The following is a 19,995-nucleotide window of genomic DNA, read 5'->3' as shown; positions in this document are numbered from 1 at the left end:
AATGTGTGAACATGGGGGTATAAAAGGTTGGGCTAAAGAACAAGAAGGGCAGATGATTGCAGCCTTCTGAAGTGGTGTGGTGTTACTCTGTATGGGTTGAAGCTTTCTGCAATTGTGTGATGATACTCTGTGTACTGTGGCCATCTCAGCTGTGACATGTGCTGTGACAGCTCTGTGTACAGGCATGCCTGAAAGTCCTCTGAGGAGGAAGAGGGACCAGAGTCAGCCTGGATACAGAGAAAATCATGTGAGGCACAGCTGGCTCTGCCTGCACCAGAGGGGTCTGTGCCAGGCTCCACCAGGACAGGGAGTTGTTACTGGGTGTGCTTAGGGTGGCTTTTAGTGTGCCCAACTGCTGGCAGCATAGTTCAAGTGGAAACACCTCCACGGCTCGCTGATCATGTTCTGGAGTGGCTATCAATATGTAAACCAAGCTTGAATTGTACTTTGAATGCTCCAAAGGAGGTCACCAAGGCTGCAGTGGATTAAAAATTTACTCTTGTAAAAAGTATGACACATTATATAGGCCACATGTACAAGTCCAATAAGGCAGGCAGACAAAATACATGAGACTTTCAGTCTGATGAAATACAGAATAGTTGTTGTGTTAAAGAAAAGCAACTCAGAAAGCTTTTCATTTTTGTGAGGGGACGTGAACTGTTGCAAAAATAGAAATGTAATTAGTTATATAAAGATATTCCTTTTACTACAGAAGTACAAATCTAAAGTACTCTAAGCCTTACAGAGGAAATCCCTTAATTGGCAGAGCCTTTACCATGGTGCTGGGTTTAGCTGTTATGGAAATACATTGATAGTATATCTCCACTTATAGTAAATCAATGTTAATAACACCTAATGGGAAGTTTTCTTCACTGTTCCCCTGTCTGAGACACAGCTGGACATGAATTCAAAGCTGTGGCATTGGGCACTGATAGCCAGTGGCCCTACAGATGGAAAAGCCACCTTGGTGTGTGTTTCCTTAGGGTTTGGAAGGTAGGGTGGCCTAAAAGACTTGGGACCTGTTGCCAAGACTCCTCTTCATCCTCAGTACCAGCTATTTCCTATTAACTGGCTCTAAGCCTGCAGAGGTGCTGGTAATGAACCCTGGGCTGGGGCTGGAGTGAGGATCAGGCAGACCCCTGTTGGGAGCTCACTTTGAGTCAAGGCACTGACAATTTCAGTGGGCTTCTCCTGCAGACCAAGTGCTCTGGATGGAAATGGCCACACTGGAAATGAATCCTCACAGAACACAAGGGAAGTGTTTGGGGGCCCACTCCTGCATTCCTGAGCCTGAAAATTAGTCTAAGCCTGGCAGCAGTGCCCCTGAAATGGCACAATGAGACATTTGTGCATCTACTTTGAGCAGAGGCAGCTGAAAATCTCATTTAAAAAGCCTGCACTTTTAAAAAAGGGTAGAAGAGACTTGGAAGTCAGTATCTGTTTCATGTGTTTGATCTGAAGTCAGTATTAAAACCACTATGGACTTAAATCCTGTGTGCAGTCTTATCTTAACTTTTTAGGATTTTTGTCTGTCCCTAAGTAGCTTGATAAAGTGAGGGATGGCAGCACAGGGCATTCCTGATCAGACCATTTCTACTTTTAAAGGGTAAATAGAAAGAAATAGAGGTATGTGTGGGAGTTTTAGATCTTACAGCACTAATGTCCTCAGAGGAAGGACAAACAGAGCTCAGGCAAATGTTTGCAGACTTATTTTAGTGGCCTAAATGAAACTAGAATTCCAAGCAACTGGCCCTGATTTATTATGTTCATAATATAGTGAAGGCTTTTTCTCGCAGTAAATGTTTTCTTTGTTATATTGATATAAATGACTGTGTTGGTCCCAGAAGGAAAGTATTTTCAGAGTCTGATGTGTTCTCTTAGAACAGTGCGTTTCAGTCTCTCAAAGGGTTATTCTGCTGATAAGCCAGGCTGGCTTTGGGGACCAATTGTTAGTGCAGCTAAAGCACAGGTCCAGAAAAATTGTCCATTAACAGTTTCGCTGAACTGATGTTAGTTGAATTTAAACACTGTTATTGAGGGAGGAAGGTAAAGAACATTGTGATTCATTGTCTATCAGTTACTTAGAGCTGGGAGGATATATACAGCACAGATTTGGAGGAGATTTGTTGTCCTTCTCTTCCTGCAGTAGGAGTTTGCAGTTTCCAGAGAAGCTCAAACTTTAAAGATGCTGGCTAGAGAGTGGGCTGCTGCTGATCTTCTCTGGGAGAGCTTTTCATTTGGGATTGCATTTTCCTAACTAGAAATACAAGCAACTCAAATTAGAAAGAAATAATTTAATGTTTAGAGCCTGGGGCTTTATTAAATGATTGTTTTTGTCCTGGTAGGACTTTTCTGTTCTGCTGTTGATGATTTATTTTATTATGGATTGCAGTGTTAATAATTTGCAAGATTACCTGGCAAATTGAATAGATGGTTCAATTTAACATTTTAGGAAAATATCAAAACAAATCAACATTAGAGACTTTGACACACAGGGTCACTGATTCATCTGCTAAAACTGACAACAAACAAATGACTCATGCTAAAATGCAATAGCTCAATTATTTGGCCAGCTGCTCCAGCAGTGTTACAGAATGGATGCGAGTGTCCCTAAACCCATGGTGGTATTTCCCCCCCTCTCATCCACATCGAGAGTGTTGTGATTTGGATTAGAATTACAGCTTTTAGTACTTTAAAAACCAAGACAAAACCAAAACCCCACCATAAAGCCCAGCACAGGCTGCCCAGGGCAGTGTTGGAGTGCCTATCCCTGGAGGGGTTCAAAAACCATGTGCATGTGGCACCTGGGGACAAGGTGTAGTGCTGGACATGGGGGTGGCACTGCCTGGTGCTTGGACTTGGTGATTTTAAAGGGTTTTTTCAACCTTAAAAATTCTATAATTCTATGATTCTCTAAAAAATGAGATGAAATCCCACTAGGATTGGAATAGCCTGAATTTTGGCTTCTTTGCAGGCTTATTCTATGACATTGATCAAATTTCCCAAAGGGCTGTGTTCCCTTTAGGGTCCACAGTGGTTTGTGTAAATGTGAGTCATGCATGGCTTATGGTCTTATCACTAAAATCCACCCTTGGAGAAGAGGGGAGTGACAGGAATCTAAGAGGAAAAAGCACTTCCTGGCAAGCAGGTGCCTCTGGATGCTTCTGTAGGACTGCGGCTCTTACTTCCATGCTGTTTCTCAGGGGAAGCCCATCAGGAGAAAGTGGCAGCACTGGTGCTTTGCTGCTCTCATGAGAAATACATCCTGCAGCAGAGTGACTGGGCTGGGCAGAGGTGCTGGTTGTGCAGGACTTCTGCACCTGCTTACCATCCTCTGCCCATGAACTGTGCCATGATCCTTCATGATGCATTCTGGGCAAGATGGAATTTCTTTTCCCCCTCTGAACCATTAAAAAGCCCTGCATTTTCAGGGGCATCTTCCTCACTTGGACATCTACACTTTAGTTTTACTACTAAGGCCAATGTTTCACTACTGAGGCCAGTGTTTCACCAGTCACAAATAGGCTGTGGCTACATGAAACTCTGTTATAGAGTCTAATCATCATTTAGAAAGTGGATATTTTTGAAAAAAAATCCTTAGAATCAGGATCTGAGCATCACAACACAGTGGTAACTAGCTGTTGATCCTATCTGGTTTAAGGACAACAAGTAAACCTGCAACTGCCCAGGGAATCCAGCTGATACGGGTATGGACTCTGAATTGAGAAGGGTTTTCCTGCTGCTTGTGCTGAGGCTGTGATCCAGTGTTGCCATGGTGGAAACTTGTCATTTATAAGCTTGTTGTAGTAGTGATGAGGATTTGTGCCAGATTTCCTTCTATGTTCAAATTCCTCAGAAAAAAAAAAAGTTATATGCCTTGTTACTCATTCCTTTTTGCCCCTGGGCAGGACTGTGCAGCACCAACTGGTTTTTTAGTCCTTGTGGAAATGATTGATGGGCCATTGGCCAAAATCATGGATCAAATTCTGTCCCTTTGAAATGGGCAGCACAAAATTCTGGAGGCTGAGTCCTCCTCAGTATAATACTCTCACAACAGCAGGATGTTCCTGAACCTCTGTGTGCATGCTGAATCTAGAAACAGTATTAGGTATGACCTAAATAACCAAGATTACCTCCAGCTGCAAACCAGGGCTTCAAATCTATCCCACAGACTGGAGACTGGTCTGAGTTTCTCTCTTGCAACCCTAAATGGTATCAGTCCTGCCGTTGGTGGTGAACCCTGGAAATCGGGCAGGGTTGTGTTTATCCTAAACTTGATCCACAGTTTTTGTGTGGCCCTGGGGGATAATGGACAGCAGATGATGAGTTAATTGGTAAGGAATGCCAGAGCACACTTCTGTATCAAAGCCAAACCAAAATGGCCCTTAAAGGCCATCTTCTGCTGCCTTCTCTGTTTTGAGGCCACATGAGGTGTGTTCTATAGGTCTACCCAAGCAGAACTTCCTCTTTCCATGCTTTCAAGCTGGCTCTGGGAACACTTCACACTTCTGCTCTCTCACAGAGCAGGAACTCCTGTTTTTATCTTAAACCCAGCAGTGGGGAACTCAATTGAGTGCTGGGACTACAGCAGGAGGCAGAAGAACTGAAAACTGCCTCATTTCTGGGAGAACTTGTGCATCTGAGCACTCAGCACAGAGTACAAATGTACTCATCCATGTGTTCCATGTCGCTGTCCAGATGGGAACACAGAGAGATGGCTAGCTCCCTGTATTGCTTAAGAGAAGGGATTCAAAGTGCCACAAGAGAAACAATAGCATTCACTCCCTTATAGTATTCTGGTACATGAATATTTTAACACACTCAATTTTAAGGGCCAATTCAATTCAACAAGTGTCAAAGAAAATGGCTTCTGAACTAAAAAACTCTTTTGTTGTCTCCTTTTTGTGATGCATAATAAAAAACATAGACACTATTGAGCTTAGATTGAGGCAGTGATCTTCCAAATATACTACTATATAACTCAATAAAACAGTGTTAGATTGGAGCAAGGCTAAAAATTCACTAGAACAAGGATGAATCTGATATGTGACTTTATTATGATGATACATTACTGATATGTACTACAATTTAGACCATCTTTTTTCCTGTGGAGTCACACAATTGAAAAGAAATGACAAAAGGTGAGGTTTTTTGTCATTTCTATAGTAAAAGCTTTAAAGCTTTGTACCAGCCAACTTTCTGCATCTATGATGAGATAATTTGACACCGGAATCTTGTATCAAGCAGTTCAAAGGAACTGCTTGATATAGTTCCTTTGATGTACTGACATTGCTTGAACTCAGTGAAAGACTGGGTATGTATCAGTATCTATCATATTTATTTATCAGTGTATGAATGCTGACTTTTCATAGTGATGAGCTAAAACCCGACTTTATACCAGAAGTCCAGCCTAAGCTATTCCTGCAACAGCATTACCTTACAATGCTGAATTCAGCCTTAGGTCACTGTTCTAGTCACTGTGACTGCAGGAAAACAACTAAAACCCAACACAAAGGTAAGAGAAAGCCAGAGAAGAAATTGAATTTATTAGAGGGAGTTTCATAGGAATGGCTGCTTTACAGAGGGCAGAATAATGAAGATAAAGTTGGAGACCTCTGAGGACTCTTTCTGGAACAGTGTCCAGACCTAATCTCGCAAGCCCTTGGACAAGTAAATAATCCTACCTCACATACACAGTGTTACCTGACGTCAGTGAATGATTTGCAGGGGAAAGGATTGCTCATGGGACTAAGGGTTTGTACATTTACTTTAATTAGTCTCTCTCTGGTGTTTTTTTTTTTTTTTTTTTTTTTTTTTTTTTTTTTGTTGGGTTTTTAGTTTGTTTGTTTTTGCTTTTTAATTGTTTTCAAGTATTAAGAATATGTCTGCTTCCACACCCATTTTGGTCAACGTAGCAGGTGAAATACATATAGTGGCACACAAATTTATGGTGAATTTAAATTCTGTGTAATTGTAACAGCTGTTAAAACCATTCCATAAAAGCATACAGTCTCAAAGACAATGGACCCAAGTGCTCTCAATATCCTGGATGGAGCAAAACTGAACTTCTGTTGAGCAAGTTTTTTCCCCATCTCAAAACTAATTGCAGGTCATCCATATGAAATCAAGAGAACTCAAGTGTAACTAGATAGCATAAATGAGAGTGATCTCATCTTGCTATCTAAGATCTACTAATAAGGAGGAGAAAATTACAAAGGGACCCTTGTGAACCAGTTTTGGTGCGAATTTTGAACCAGGGACCAGAGAAGACCTTGCTGAAGTAGGATCAGTCTCTGTTGTGCAGAAGTCTGGTTTACAGACTGAGCCTCTGTCAACCTGGGGGTACATCTGTATTTGCAACATAACTATTGAGTGGCCTTGGTCCCAGGAATTCCTTATCCCTGTGGGACACTGTCTAGGCTGTGCTGGTAACATTCAGATGGGTACTTTCACTGGAACAGTATGAGCTGATTTGGGATGTTTCTCTGGGTGATTACAGTCACCCTGGCTGGAAGAAAGGGCAGAACAAGACCCTATGCTTTCCTACGACTTGTGGGAAACAGACTCCAACCAGGATAAATTGGAGGTGAAATATACTGGTTCTTTAAGGGTGTTTAGTCACTCTACACATCACAAATCATGAAGAACTAGTTTGAAGAACTAGTTTTGAATAATAATCTGAGGCAGAATGCATGTGTCAATACTAAAGGAGTTTAATTCTTGAAAGAAGGGAACAAACCCATAACCATACATATTCAAAAGTAACTGGAGAAACAGGAACCCTCGGAATGGCTCTGGTATGTGGTCACCTTAAAGCCGCCAAAATCAAACATTGAAGTAGCACTGCCAGGATGAGTGAAAGGAAAAGAAATTACTCTTTATTTCAGAGACCACCAAGCTACTCAGACTAATTTATGCCTTTGTCATATTAAGACTGTACTGTAAAACTGTGGTAGAGGAGAGCAACCCTTGGAAAATATCACCAAACCTGTCTGTTCCAATCCAGTTATCCATGTTGGAGGGGAACCACAACAGCAGTGTGACCACGGGAAGCTTGTGCCTTTTACTGACTTCTAACACACTGCAGGTCCTCTGGATGGATCACTGAAATCCTTCAGAATCTGCCCCCAGGCTGTGGATGAACATGATCCTTGTGTCATGTCACAGTTCATTTTTGTCTCTGTCAATAACTGCTTCTTTGCCCTTTAAAAAATGTTTTTCAAAACCTTTCTCGTGGCCTGCCTTAATGTTTTATTTTTGTGTTTTGCATTTAAGCTGCCAGAGTGTGCAGTGCTTCCTGTTGTCTTCATTTGACCCAATATTTGTGATCTTTCTAAACATGTGGGATGGCAACTGTGCAAATGATGTGAATTTCTGTTGATTTTCTTTCTTCCCTGTCGAGGTTTAACCTCTCTGTGTAGTGCTTATTTGGAGACTATAAAGGGAAAAAAGGTACATTGAAATTTTGTTTTCAAACAACCTGTAGGACATCAGATATGCTGTTAAACTCCTTGAAAACATTATTACACAACTTTGAAAACAACAGATACAGACTGGCAGTGTTAGTGTTTTCTTGCTGGTTAAAGTCAGGGGCTCAGAACTTTTGGATACTTCCTTATCTTTGATGGCTACTCTGCCAGCATCATGCATTTGTATTTAAAAAATAAATAAAATTCCAACTCTAGTAGGAAATGAGTTTTCTTATCAGATCAGGCAGGTGAATAGTCCTGCTTTTAGCATGGTTATGCAAATCCCTGCAAAAACTCAAGGAGTAAAGAAACTAAAGGAGGTCAGAACTGCAGGGTGTTGTACAGAACCATTTTATAAGTATTTGTGGAAGGTATTGTTGTAACCTGTGAATGAAGACACCCTTTGGGCTCAGCAGAAGGAAAGAATTCTCAAAGTTGATGGTTTGGGTAACTCAGAAGGTTGGAATGATTATACAGAGAGCTTCAGCTCCTGTGTTAAGCTAAGAATGGCTGGTTTGTCCAACAAGATGTTCTGTGGGTTTTTGTTCTTCCTGTACTGCAGTCCAGAAATGTGATCAATAAATAGGGATTTGTTTTCTCCTAATTTTTCTACTCCTGTAGAAAAGCTTGCACTGGATTCCACCATGGCATAGATTTTTATGTTTGGAGTGTTTTTTCCAGCTTAGCTCAACCACTAAGTAAAATAAAAATAACAACCTGTTTCTTTTTGGAAACAGGTTCAGCTGCTAGAAAATCAACCAACCAATCCTTGGGGCAGGACATGAAAGGAACAACATACCCTCATGGCTGGAAGAAACCAAAGTCAGGTGAGGGTAATCCACTGCACTCTGTTCACTCAGGTTAAGCTCTGCCATAACTTTCCACACTCCATGACTGTTCTTATTGATCCTGGTTGTTCACTGGTATCATTTGCTGCTATTCCTTCCTTTGTTCCAATAACTGTACAGGTAAATAAAGGAGGATTAGATCTTTTCCAGCCCTTGTTGGCGGCCAGGCTTTGAACTCCCAGCCCAGCCAAGGGCTGAGCCACCGCTGGAGCCCTAGTGCCGATGGCTGCTGTCGATGACTCCGCTCAGTGTTTGAACACAAATCATTAAGTGGTTTATTAGTCCTTTGCACCCTGCTAAACAAAAGCTGGTGTCTTTGCCAAGCCTTGTGGTGCATAAGTCATCCTTATGCTGGAAAAGCTTTGGGAGTTTTGTGGAAAGAAGGCAGAATGCCCACTGTACTGGCAAGCAGAATGTCTGCAGTCTGGTTCCTAAAGGGAGCCTTGGAGGCTCTCACAGTCCCTGCCTTGGGCCTGCTAAAGGGCAAGGACATGAGCATATAAGCACACCTGCTCTCCAGGTGTCCATGGACATCTTGCTGGTTCCTGCAAGGCCTGGGCTGTGAAATAACCCCGGTGTGCTGTTCAGTCCCTTATCCTTTGGTGCTCACCTGTGTTGGGCTGTGACCATTGCCCTGCAGCCCCTGGCAGCCAGAGCACCTTCAGGTTCCCAGCTGGCAGGCACCAGGGAGCCTTTTCCCAGTGGTGGCAGCGCGTGCAGCCAGCATCCCTCCCAGGGCACATGGCGTGGGGGAGAGGAAGCCATTGCTGTCTCTTCTTACAGAATGGGATGGGAGAGAACTTCAAGCTGTTCCAGTGCCACTCCCTGCCATGGGCAGAGACACCTTCCACTGAACCATGGTGCTCCAAACCCTGTCCAGCCTGGCCTCCTGCACTGAGGACCATTACAGGAGGTGCCTCTGCTGTGCTGCTGCCCACACTGTGCCTTCCTCAGGCTGCCTTTGCTCCTCACACAGTCAGGGATCAGGCGAATCTGGGCTGCACTTGGACCTTAACCTCTTCAGGGCTTGATAACAGAGCTGAACCACTGTTAAGAAACTGCAAGTTAATGCCAATTACTCTCTCAGGTATTTACCTTGCTGGAGATAACCAGAGGTTATTACCTGAACTTGCTATTTTGACTTTTCTGCAGAAAGATGGTGCAAGTTGAGCAAGATAAAGCAGTGTATTACCGTACTGATAATTCAAAGTACAGCAGTGCATTTCTTTTTAATCCATTTAGAATTGCATAATAATGCAGCACAGGCAGGAAGTTCCTTTCCTTTTTTTTTCTTTTCAAAATCTTTCTCACTGCATTGCAATGGAAGTTATTTGTTTTCAAAACTGTAATAGCAACATATATTTATCAGTTGACCTTGAACTTCATTTTTAATGAATAACAAAAGTCAACAGAATACTGGCTCTTGATAATCTGTAAGAGACATCAAAAAAAAAAAAAAAAAGAGAAAGGTTAGGTAAGGAAGGCACATAAAATCAGGTAATAATCATTAAAGAATCATGTTATTGCTGTTTACAGTATTACTGGGAGCTAAACAGAGTTAATATTGCCTTTCAAACCTTTCAGAGCTAAGTCTTGTGGGGTTTTTCTTAACTAGAGTGAAGGACAAAGATAAGCAAAGTGGAAAAAAGTCAAACTAAGGTCAGTGATTTAGGCCAATATAAAAGAAGGTAATTCAGCAGGAGAACACCTGAACAGCATGTGCTGGGGGAGGAAGAGGATGTGTCAGTGGAGAAAGGAGAAAAACATGGAAACATTATCGTAATTGTTTTTTTTATAAACTTGCTGCCCACTTCTTGCTTCCTTTTCATAATGTAGGTCTGACTGGTTAATGACTGCACATGGTGGTTGCCTGTGGCTTTGTTCCTGTACTTGACTGCATTTTAATTGTCAAGGGCACCTACAGTGGTGTCCAGGCACTGTTTTGGGCTGTTGCTGCAAACCCAGATAAACACGAGTGGAAGTTCCACTTGAAAAAACTCTGTTGCTCACAGAAAGGGAATTTTTAAACTTCACTCTTGACTAAGTCTGAGAAATAATCTCTGAGTTTGCATTCTGCAACATTGCCTACAAGTTACTTATCAAATCAGGGAGCAAGGGACTTGGAACCAAATGTACTTAATTAATTTTGACTAGAGAGCTGATATGTAAAGCAAGCTTATCAAAGAGCAAAAATACACTTCTTATACACCCCCTGGGAAAATCTCCAGCAGACACACATCCAGGAGGAGCAGCATTTGTGGATGAGCTGTGCGGGGGTTGGGGGATGAGTTCCCTGAGCGGGTGGTGACAGTCTCATGCGGGGCAGGACATTCGCAGAGCCCCTGTACTGGGCAGGGAGAACACAGCACAGCAGCCCCTGATGTCCGTGTGTGCATGCTGTGCACTCCCTCTTCTGGATAGCTCGGAGTGTTTGTGCTGGTGGAATTTCCTCTCTGGGCCTAAAAGCTCGGCAAAGTTGAAGTTACAGTGCTGCTCCTGGACTGTGGTGCCCCAAACAGGAGCAGGGAGGTACAGTGAGCAACAGGGGCTCTGGGAGATCCTGGGGGTTCTGATACACCCACGAGCATGTGGGTTGTTATCAGTTGTGTGGAGGTTATGGCAACACAAAGGGCACCTGACCAAGCCTGAGCAGGGGCTTTCAGAACCAGCATTTCAGTACTGACCACATCAAAACCGGAAAATCTGGATCTGACTGCTGCAGCCAGCCTCTTCCAGTGCCATGAGTCACACTGCAGTAATGGCCTGAATGCCCTACATGCCAGGCATCCAAACCTTTGATCACGATTTGAGCTCTGCAGCGCAGACTCATCACTATGGAAATCTGATTTTCATTTAGGAAAGCAGCTGTGACCTTGCAGTTAGGTCACCTAAAAAAGATGGGGCATGGCCTCGTTCCCACCTGTGCCCCCAGCTGACCCCAGGCATGTCATCTGCTCTTTCCCTCTGTAAAACAAGGCTGACAATACTTCTGATGTCCTGGGAGGAAAATGAAACCACATAAAATCATAGAATCATGGAATGGTTTGGGTTGGGAGTGACTTTAAAGCCCCTCCCATTCCATCCCCTGCCATGAGCAGGAACACCTTCCTCTATCCCAGGTTGCTCTGAGCCCCGTCCAGCCTGGCCTTGGACACTTCCAGAGATGGAGCAACATAGCTGGGGTAATTTGATATCTGGCATTACGAGCCTTTAACAGCTTTGTCTGACAGAGAACCAAAATTTCTGTAAGAAATATTCATTACTGTAATTTATTTTGTTTGCTCTGGTTAGGGAGGGTTCACAGTATCTCTTCTTGTAAACTCTGTGCTGTCCCCCCACCTCTCCAACCTCCACTAAGCAAAAAACCCCAACTCTCCATCCTTTCACTGCTTCTTCCCTGGGGCAGACTGATAAGGATTATCTAATTAATTCCTTAGGGCTGGAGAATATACCCACCAATTTCTTTCTATACCACTCAGATAGTTTGGACCCCTCTCTCACACACCCCCAAAACCTTTAGCTTCCTCCACTCTCAGACCTCCAGGAATCTTCAGTCTTAAATGAAGAAAACAGAATTTTGGGGTAATCTGTTTGGTCCCTTCCTTCCCACACCCTCTATGGGTGGGTTTACAGCTATATTAAGGCTTATGAATCTTATATGCCCCCAAAATAGCAAACCCATTGGTAGCCCTCTATTTTCCAAGTGTAATTAAATCCTCAGTGTCCTGTTGGAGCCATGGAATTTCATTGCTAAGCATTGTGCTGCTGACAGAAGAGAATGCTTCAATTTGAAGCCCATGAGATTTACAGGAATAAAGTAAAGCTTTGCTCTAGGTTTTCAAAAGCCCAAACTCTGCCTGTGCATCCATTATACATGAAAGAATTATTAAACTACCAAAAAAAAAAATCAGATATCCAATCTTTTGTATTTTGGCTGCAGGCAGTTCAGCTCTGTCTGGTTGAGTGCACGTTGTGTGTTCTTCCTTTGGATACACAAAGAGCTCTAGGTTGGGGATGAAAGGGGCAGGGGGCTGGAATCACATCAGGCTGTTTTCCCTCTGTGTTTGGACAATGCAAGAACAGGCTCTGCACACACAGGAATCTCTGGGGATCATCAGTTGCTGTAGGCAAACTCAGTCTCCCATTGTTCTGATGCAAAACTAGAAATATTGGTTCATAATGTGTTGAAAGGTTTCTGTGTATCCTGAAAAAATTATGGAATCATCTAACACGTGGGCTTGGTTTTTATTGGGGTATATATATCCATCCTCTGCAGCTGGGTATCAGGCCTAGCTAAGCCCATACAGCTTCCCAGCTCAAGAAATCCATGGTTTGGTGAGGGTCACGTTAGTGAAATCAAACTATTGCTCACCTGCTGCTGATTAACTTACCTGCAGTATTTCTGTACAAGCAGGAGAAGCATTCAGTATTTTTAGCATGATAAGAACTTCTACAAGCAGTGAAAGCACCAGGCTCTGAAGAATCAGCGAAATGTTTCTACTCATATCAGTGCACCTATACTGGTGTTTGCAATGCTTCTTGTCCTACAGATAGAACTGATACAGTGGAGGGTGCGTGAGTGGCAGAGCTTGGGGTCCTGCACATCAGCTCATGTGTCTAGAGAGATTTATGATAAAATCACGTACCATGGACTAGCAAATCTCATGTATTTTGTATTCTTGTACTATGCACTAGCAAGTAGGTTTTTTTTTTTTTTTAATATACCTGCATCCAGGTATATAAAAATCCCATATTCCAGAGTGCTGAAGGATCATTTTCTTGGCTTGTTTGTTCTTTCAGCTGGTCTTACTGATCTATAATGCACTGTTCAGCCACTTGTTCAGGTCACACTGCAGGCAGTGCTTTGGTTGTGTAAGGCTTCAGCTCCTCATTCCCAAAGCTTTTCTTCCCCAGCCCCTTCCCTCTGTCACGTACATCCCAGCCTTGCACACAACAGGTATGGACATGGTTCTGGATATGCACACCTGTATCCACGTCCAACAAAGCTCATCCCCAAGCTTCACATTCCCAGACTCACAGAGGCCTGCAGTACTTTCTGACATTTATTTCCCCCAGCTACTCTTGCACAAGTGTTTATGGGTGTCTTGCACCAATGGTAAGACAAGTGTTACACGTGCCAGCCTTGAAAGGGCTTGGAATCTTTTCCAACAGACAGCTGGATTTGTTCCAGATTTACCACTATATCTTGCTTATGGTGTTGCCTGTTATTAAACTGTTTTGAAATACAGTAGCATTCTTTTTTATTTTTGCTCCTGAAGTGGATTTACTGTGTGCACAGGTAACAAAAGGCAAGGAGAAGAACAACCACAGCTCCTGTCAGTCAAATGTGGGGTCTGTGCTACCAGTCACACAGGACATGGTCACAGCTGCACATATCATACACTGGACATCTTTCTCCCTGTGTACTCTGTGGCTTGAAATGAATTATTTCTCCCCTTCTGGCTCACCCCCCAAGGATTTCTGTTTTCTTCACTCAGCTCTGCCCATGGCTCTGTCCCCCTTCCTGAGGACAAGACAGCTTTGAGCCAAACCATCCCTCGTGCAAGGAAAGGCTGGTGTGAATGTGAAACTCTGTTCTGGATCCAGCCTTTCGCCAGTGAAACTAGCTGCAGGTTTTCTCCTGACACCTACAGGACCACATCCAGAGTTCTTCAGGCTCTTAGCACTCAATTTCTGTGGTTTGTGAAACTCAGCTTGAAAACGAGAAAGTTCCCTGCTCCCTAACACAGAGAGGAGCAGTGAGTTTCATCGTCCTCAGCTGCCTGAGCACTCAAGTGACCTCTCCTAACATCTGAACAGCTGTGAGGGGAAAACCAAAGCCCTCTTGCTGAGGAAGGAGGAGGAAGTTCAGGCTGTTTATGTGTAGTTATGGTTTCCTCTGTTTTTTCCTATTTTGTGTTGTGCCTGTTGGGTTTTTTTTTTTTTTTTTTTTTTTAAGTTGCAGAAAGCAGACTTTGCAGGACTGGCAATAATATTCACTGAATATTGTTATTTGTTTTCTCAGGATTCAGGCTGTGCTTGTGTATTTCTGAAATTTGAGCTTCTATAAGGGGTCTATGAGAAGTCCAGGACATGTTCTAGAATACAAAGAGAATAGAATTGTACAGGATATAAAATGTTTTGGTTGAGTGGATGCTTGAGTGGATATTTTCAGTCCAAGACAGGTAAAGGCCAGTTTCAAAATGAATGAGGTGTTCTCAAGCAGAGAGTAAATTAATTAGGAGAGGTGGAGTATACTCTTACATGGACAGCACTTTTCTATCCAGTGTCTTTGCTGAGCCCATTTTCAGATGCTTGGCTCTCTTGGCATACTCTTTATTGGTCTTTTGTGGCTCTGGTCAAAGGCCTCTCCTCCCACTTCTCTCTCTAGTTCCTGTCACATTTAGCCAGCTACTGCCTGGCTCTGTATCTCCAAGTGACACATAGAATACCTAAATATCAATGCTGGTAATACATATCGTGATTTTCTGGGTTCCTTTTCAAGGGAGGGAGATCAGGGGTTTCTTTCTCTTCAAGCAAAGCTCAAGCACACAAGAGCCGCACCTTTAAGACCTTACCAGATCTGCTCTCTCTGAAGTTGCTGGTCATGCCTCTCCTTGTCAGCAGCACTGTCATGTGCTTTCACTGCCAGCCAGGTGAAGGAGTTCATCTGGCTGGAAAACTATTTATTGTTTTTCTCTGGTAGCTGACAGGTGGATCTATTGACTTGGGCCTGCTCTGCGGGCAAGAACTGGCATTAAGTGGGTACATGCCTTTTATTTGCAGCCCAGAACTGAAAGTGGCTTAAGCCATTTATAATTATCACATCTATTTTCACTTTCATTCTTTTTAAAGGATGACCATAGAAAAATGTCTTCTCGTACGTCCAGTCACCAATTCCCTACATGGAGAAGGACTTCTGCAGCCCATTGCTGATGTGCTGATTTACACATCAGTGTAAATCCTGTATCTTATGTTCTTGTTTTCAAGCTCAGGTGTTCAGAACCTGGCTACAGTTGGTTTTGGTGTGTTTTGGAGGTTTTTTTCAATGAAAATAGAGATTCTGTGTTCAAAAAGCTGGGAACAAGTGAAAAGCAAGAAAGTCTGCAGCAGCTGGAAGGTGTAATAACACTGGGGTGTTGTAATACTCTTTGTAGCATGTGAGGGGGAGGGTGTTGAGACACTCAAGGGGAAGAGACAGATTTGATCCTGCAAGAGACAGAGGCCTGGTGTGTGGTACAGCCCTCACCAAAGAACCCTTCACCATCTGCCCGAGCGGCTCAGGAGAAACCCCGGGATCCCCAAGCCCCTTTCCCCTCTCAGGGAGTCTCTCTCTCTCTCTCTGCCCTGTTCGAGAGCCGGGCTGTTGCTGCCCAGCACCCCCATCGTGGGTAACTCTGCCACTGCTGCGACTTATTCGCTCCATTGTAGCCGTGCAACCCCTGCCTGCCGGGATGGTTCCAGCTACAGCTGCGGAGTTTCTGATACATCTCATCTTCCACCCCGGGATTTTGCTGCTTCCAAGGGTCCTGCTGGGCCAGCGGCATCGGCTGCCCCCGGCTTTGTGAAGCAAAGCCTCTCGTCCACCCCTTCCCGCCATTGCCCGTGTGGGCTGCGAGCCCGCAAAGGGCGCCCCCTGCAGGCGCGGGGCAGCCATCGCACCCGCCCCGCCCGCGGGGAGCAGCAGCGCCCCTGCCGGCTGTGCCCGGAACTGCAGCGCAGGGGCGCTGCTTACGGGGCGGGACGGGGCTTCATCGGCTTCTCTGGTTTATTCTTCCTTTCTTTCGTTTCTTGTTGCTGCCGATGCTGTTGTTCGTTTGCCTTGTTGTGCACATGCATCCTAATAAACAACTGTTATTCCTTTCTCCATATATTTGCCTGAAAGTCCCCTAATTTTAAAGCTATTATAATTCGGAGAGAGGGCGGTCGTATTCTCCGTTCCAAGGGAGATTCCCGCCTTCCTTGGCAAACACCTGTCTTTCAAACCAAGACAGTGACCTAATAACAAATTAGGAGATTTTTTTGAGATCACTCAAAAGGATTTTATTAGCCCAGTGCTCATAATAAAGCCTTTTAGCAGAAATTGAAAGAGGCAGCCTAAGTCAGAGCTGTCCCAAGGTTCCTGAACTCAGTTTCCCTCAAGGTTTCATCTGCAGTGTTAATAAAATCACAGAATCAGAGACTGCTCTGAGCTGTAAGGAACCCTAAAGATCATCCCATTCCAACCCTCTGCCATGGGCAGGGACACCTTCCACCAGAGAGGTGTATGTTTCCTGCACAGGGTAAATGAGTCCCATTTTTCATGTTTTAGGGTATTGTTTTCTTGAGGTGGATACTTGGATATGTACTTTTGGAAGGTCTAGGCTATTTAGTGCATCTTCTTATGACAATGTGTATCTCTTTGGCTTAGAAGAGAACTGAAACCAGGGTTCACCCTGTGTTGGTTTTGTGCTTGCAGTTGGTTTTGTGTTTGTGCTTTGCTTCCCAGGGAGTGTTGGGTTTACCATGGGTTGTGGAGTTAAAACACAGCCCATCTTTGGATATAAAACCAGTGACCTGGAGCATTACTGTACTCTTGAAAATGAATCTACAGGCTCTGAGGACTAGTTCTGTAGCACTGATTGTCCTCCTTGTATTACATGTACATGCTCTCAAACAGCTTCTGCCTCTGGTCTTGGAGCTCCAAATCAATCTCTGATATTTTTGAGGGATGAAGTGCACCTGGAGGGTTGTGGAATTGTACTGGTGTTGGTGTAAGCCGGGGATGAAAGCACTGGCTGTAAGGCTGTAACTCTTAAAGCTGCAATGGCCAGACTATTATTTTTCCCTGAGGATAATCTGAAAGAAAAGAAATGTTTATGCTGGCTTTGTAATGTTTCAGTCTGGTCCCAAACCACTGACCTCCTAAAAACAAAATATGCCAACACCTCCCTGAAAAAGGCCAGTCCCCAGGCATGTGCTAATACCAGCCAGTTTGCCTGAATATGCACAAATAATAAATAAAAAGAGCCACATGTCTGGTTGAATCACAGAGCAATTAAGAACCTTGAATGAAGGCTTGCAGATGCTACCTTTGTAATTTATGGTTTGCACATTCCTGTTCCTACACTTCATAAGGACTAAATGAGAGTATGAGGGCTGTCAGCATATCCTGCTGGCAATAATATTTGAATATCCTTACTTTTAAGAGCTCTATTTTGAGTAACTGTTTAAATAGTGAAAGAGAGGAATTTCATGCCTTCTTGTTGAATCAGCAAAGCCTTGAAATCTCCTGTTGCTTTTCTCTTCAGTTATTTATAGCTTTGGTAGTCTCCTCCCCAACACTCTTGGATCCTGTAAATCCAGCTAAGAGTCATGCAAGACAGAAGAATTTGTGATTATATGAATTATGAAAGCCCCTGAACTCAAAGGTTTAGACTTGCATTGCCTGTGTCACTTTGTTGCTTCCTCTGGCTCCTGTAGCCTCAGTTCTCTCTCCAGCCTGACCCAAGAGGTTTTCTCTTTCCCTTCACCCTTTCAGGTGTGCTCCTGCTGCTCAGTCCTGCTGCAGCTCCTGGGAGCTCCTCCTGCAAGTCTCCTTGTTTAAAGTAACAAACACCCATGGATTCTGCTCTGCCCTAGCAGAGTGGGCAGAGAAAATATTAATTGGACTATCGGCGTGTTCATTGCAGTATTGACAGCTTCAACACACTGGAAGGGAATAGATGTACAGTGCAAATGGAGAGGTGCTCTCTGAACTGTGCTTGCTCTTAATCCTGGTGCTATGGCACTGAGGATGTTTGCTGTCCATGGCATGTGGTGGCTGCCAGTGTGCTGAGGAAGGGCTCTGGATTGGATGCCTTCCTCCTGAAGGCTGCAGGAGATGTCAAACCAAAGAACATGAAACATAACACAGTCTTCAGAACTGTGTGGCTTTTGTCCTCCCACAGAAAACTATCACTGGAAAAGCACTTCATGGTTTAAGGCAGCAGCAGGATTGCTGTGGCCTTGCTGGGTTATTTTGCTGCTGCAGTGGAAGGAAAGGAGTGGAGTGTGTAGAGCAGGATCTGCCTCTGCTTTTATAACTATTCCTGGCAGCAGGATCTGCAGTCCAGTCTAAGTATTTCCTTTTGGTTTTCCATACCACCTCCCTCTTCCCACCTTATGGTGGAAACAGAGCCGTTCCTCAGCCATTGAATACCAAAGTGCAGTTTCCTATTAAGCTTCTGTGGTGGAAAAAAAAGGCTTCCAGGAAAGGAAGCACAAAGAATCCCCATCAGGAACAGAGGCAAATCTGGCAGTGTGGCTCCAAGGCCTGGAGGGATGGGCACTGCACAGAGCTCTGCTCCTGGAGATCAAAAGTCAGCGCTTCAGCTTGGGCTGGATTTGCATGTGCAAATTATTCACTAGCACTTTATTTTGCATATTCTCACATGGTACTTCTAACAAAACACAGAGCAGCTCCTCTGTGGGTGTAGGAGCTTTGTTTGTGTCTCTCTGATCTCTTGGTACCAACCTTCAAATAGAGGTTTAGTTCCAGATTTTGTCTTTCCTTGGCTGCTCACAGCATTGTTCCCTAACCCAATGTTTAACATACTTTCAGGGTGATATTTTCAGGCAAATATTTTACCTTAATCCACTAAACTACTAATTTAGAAGTAGAAAAACACCAGCTTCTGGGGTTTAGTCACTGCAATTTTCCATCTGTTGTCAATGGTAATTGCAGGGCACATAAAGCTTGATTGGCAGGGGCAAAAAAGCTGCTCATTCAATTTCATCTTTATCAGAAATTAAAAGCCAGCTTGCCTTTGTGTGTGACATTTGTGATGGCACAACTCTGGGGCAGCACCAAGTTCTGAGTCCCCCAGCTGGCACAGAGCCCTCTCAAGGAGCTCTGGTGATGCAGCTGATGGAATCCTCACCTTGCAATAGTTGTGCCCCAAACTAGCTGTGCAGCTATTCACATACTCCTACAGATGGGTCTTTTTTCTTGTTTTAAAATGCAAATGCATCTCCATTTAAACAGGACAGAGCCCAAGTGTTTCCCCAGCAACATCTGGGAAACTGCATTTACTGAGTTAGAAACTTTGGATTCAAGGATGAGATGGCTGGTACCTAACTTAGGTGCCTAAAGATTGTTCGTTTGCTTAAGGAAGGGAAACAGCTCTTCACAGAGTGCAGCAGGAACTTGCACAGCACCCCACTTCTGCTCCTTTGGAAGTGAGCTGCATTATTCATATTTCTTACAGCATTGCATCAAGTGTATTGGGTTGAGCCCTGCTGTGTTTGTCTCACAGAAGGTATTCCTAAGGGCAAGGGGCATTTCCCTGTGCACAGTGTGTGCCCAGGGCTATCCCCGAGGGAAAGGGGCATTTCCCTGTGCACAGTGTGTGCCTGAGGGAAAGGGGCATTTCCCTGTGCCCAGGGCTGTGCCTGGGGGAAAGGGGCATTTCCCTGTGCACAGTGCACACCCAGAGCCTGAGAGGGGCAGCCAAACAGGCTGGTGGGTCAAGTCTGGAATTGTGAGGGAAATAAACAGGCCTTGGGGGAAATGACTGATGGAACATTTTCTACCCTTTTCCTTCACAGCTTAGCATATCTGAGAGACTGGTTATCCATCAAAGTATGTGCAGTCCTGATAGACTCTCCCATAACTTTCTCCTTTAGGTTTCTACCAATTGGCTCTGCTTACTCTATTT

The 19,995-nt window shown here is 44.0% G+C and overlaps 1 long non-coding RNA gene across 1 annotated transcript in view; it reads left to right on the top strand.

The window, feature by feature from the left end:
• The window catches only part of LOC128811435 (uncharacterized), a 47,169-nt gene that overhangs the window by 6,769 nt on the left and 20,405 nt on the right, over window positions 1-19,995 (top strand). The window contains exon 2 of the long non-coding RNA XR_008438347.1: window positions 8,207-8,296. This is a non-coding gene — a long non-coding RNA (uncharacterized LOC128811435). The remainder of the gene's footprint in view (window positions 1-8,206; window positions 8,297-19,995) is intronic.

The sequence above is a fragment of the Vidua macroura genome, chromosome 9 (genome assembly GCF_024509145.1).
Source record: "Vidua macroura isolate BioBank_ID:100142 chromosome 9, ASM2450914v1, whole genome shotgun sequence".
Taxonomy (NCBI): domain Eukaryota; kingdom Metazoa; phylum Chordata; class Aves; order Passeriformes; family Viduidae; genus Vidua; species Vidua macroura.
Note: the sequence above shows the minus strand (reverse complement) of the source record. Positions and strands in the feature narration are given on the sequence as shown.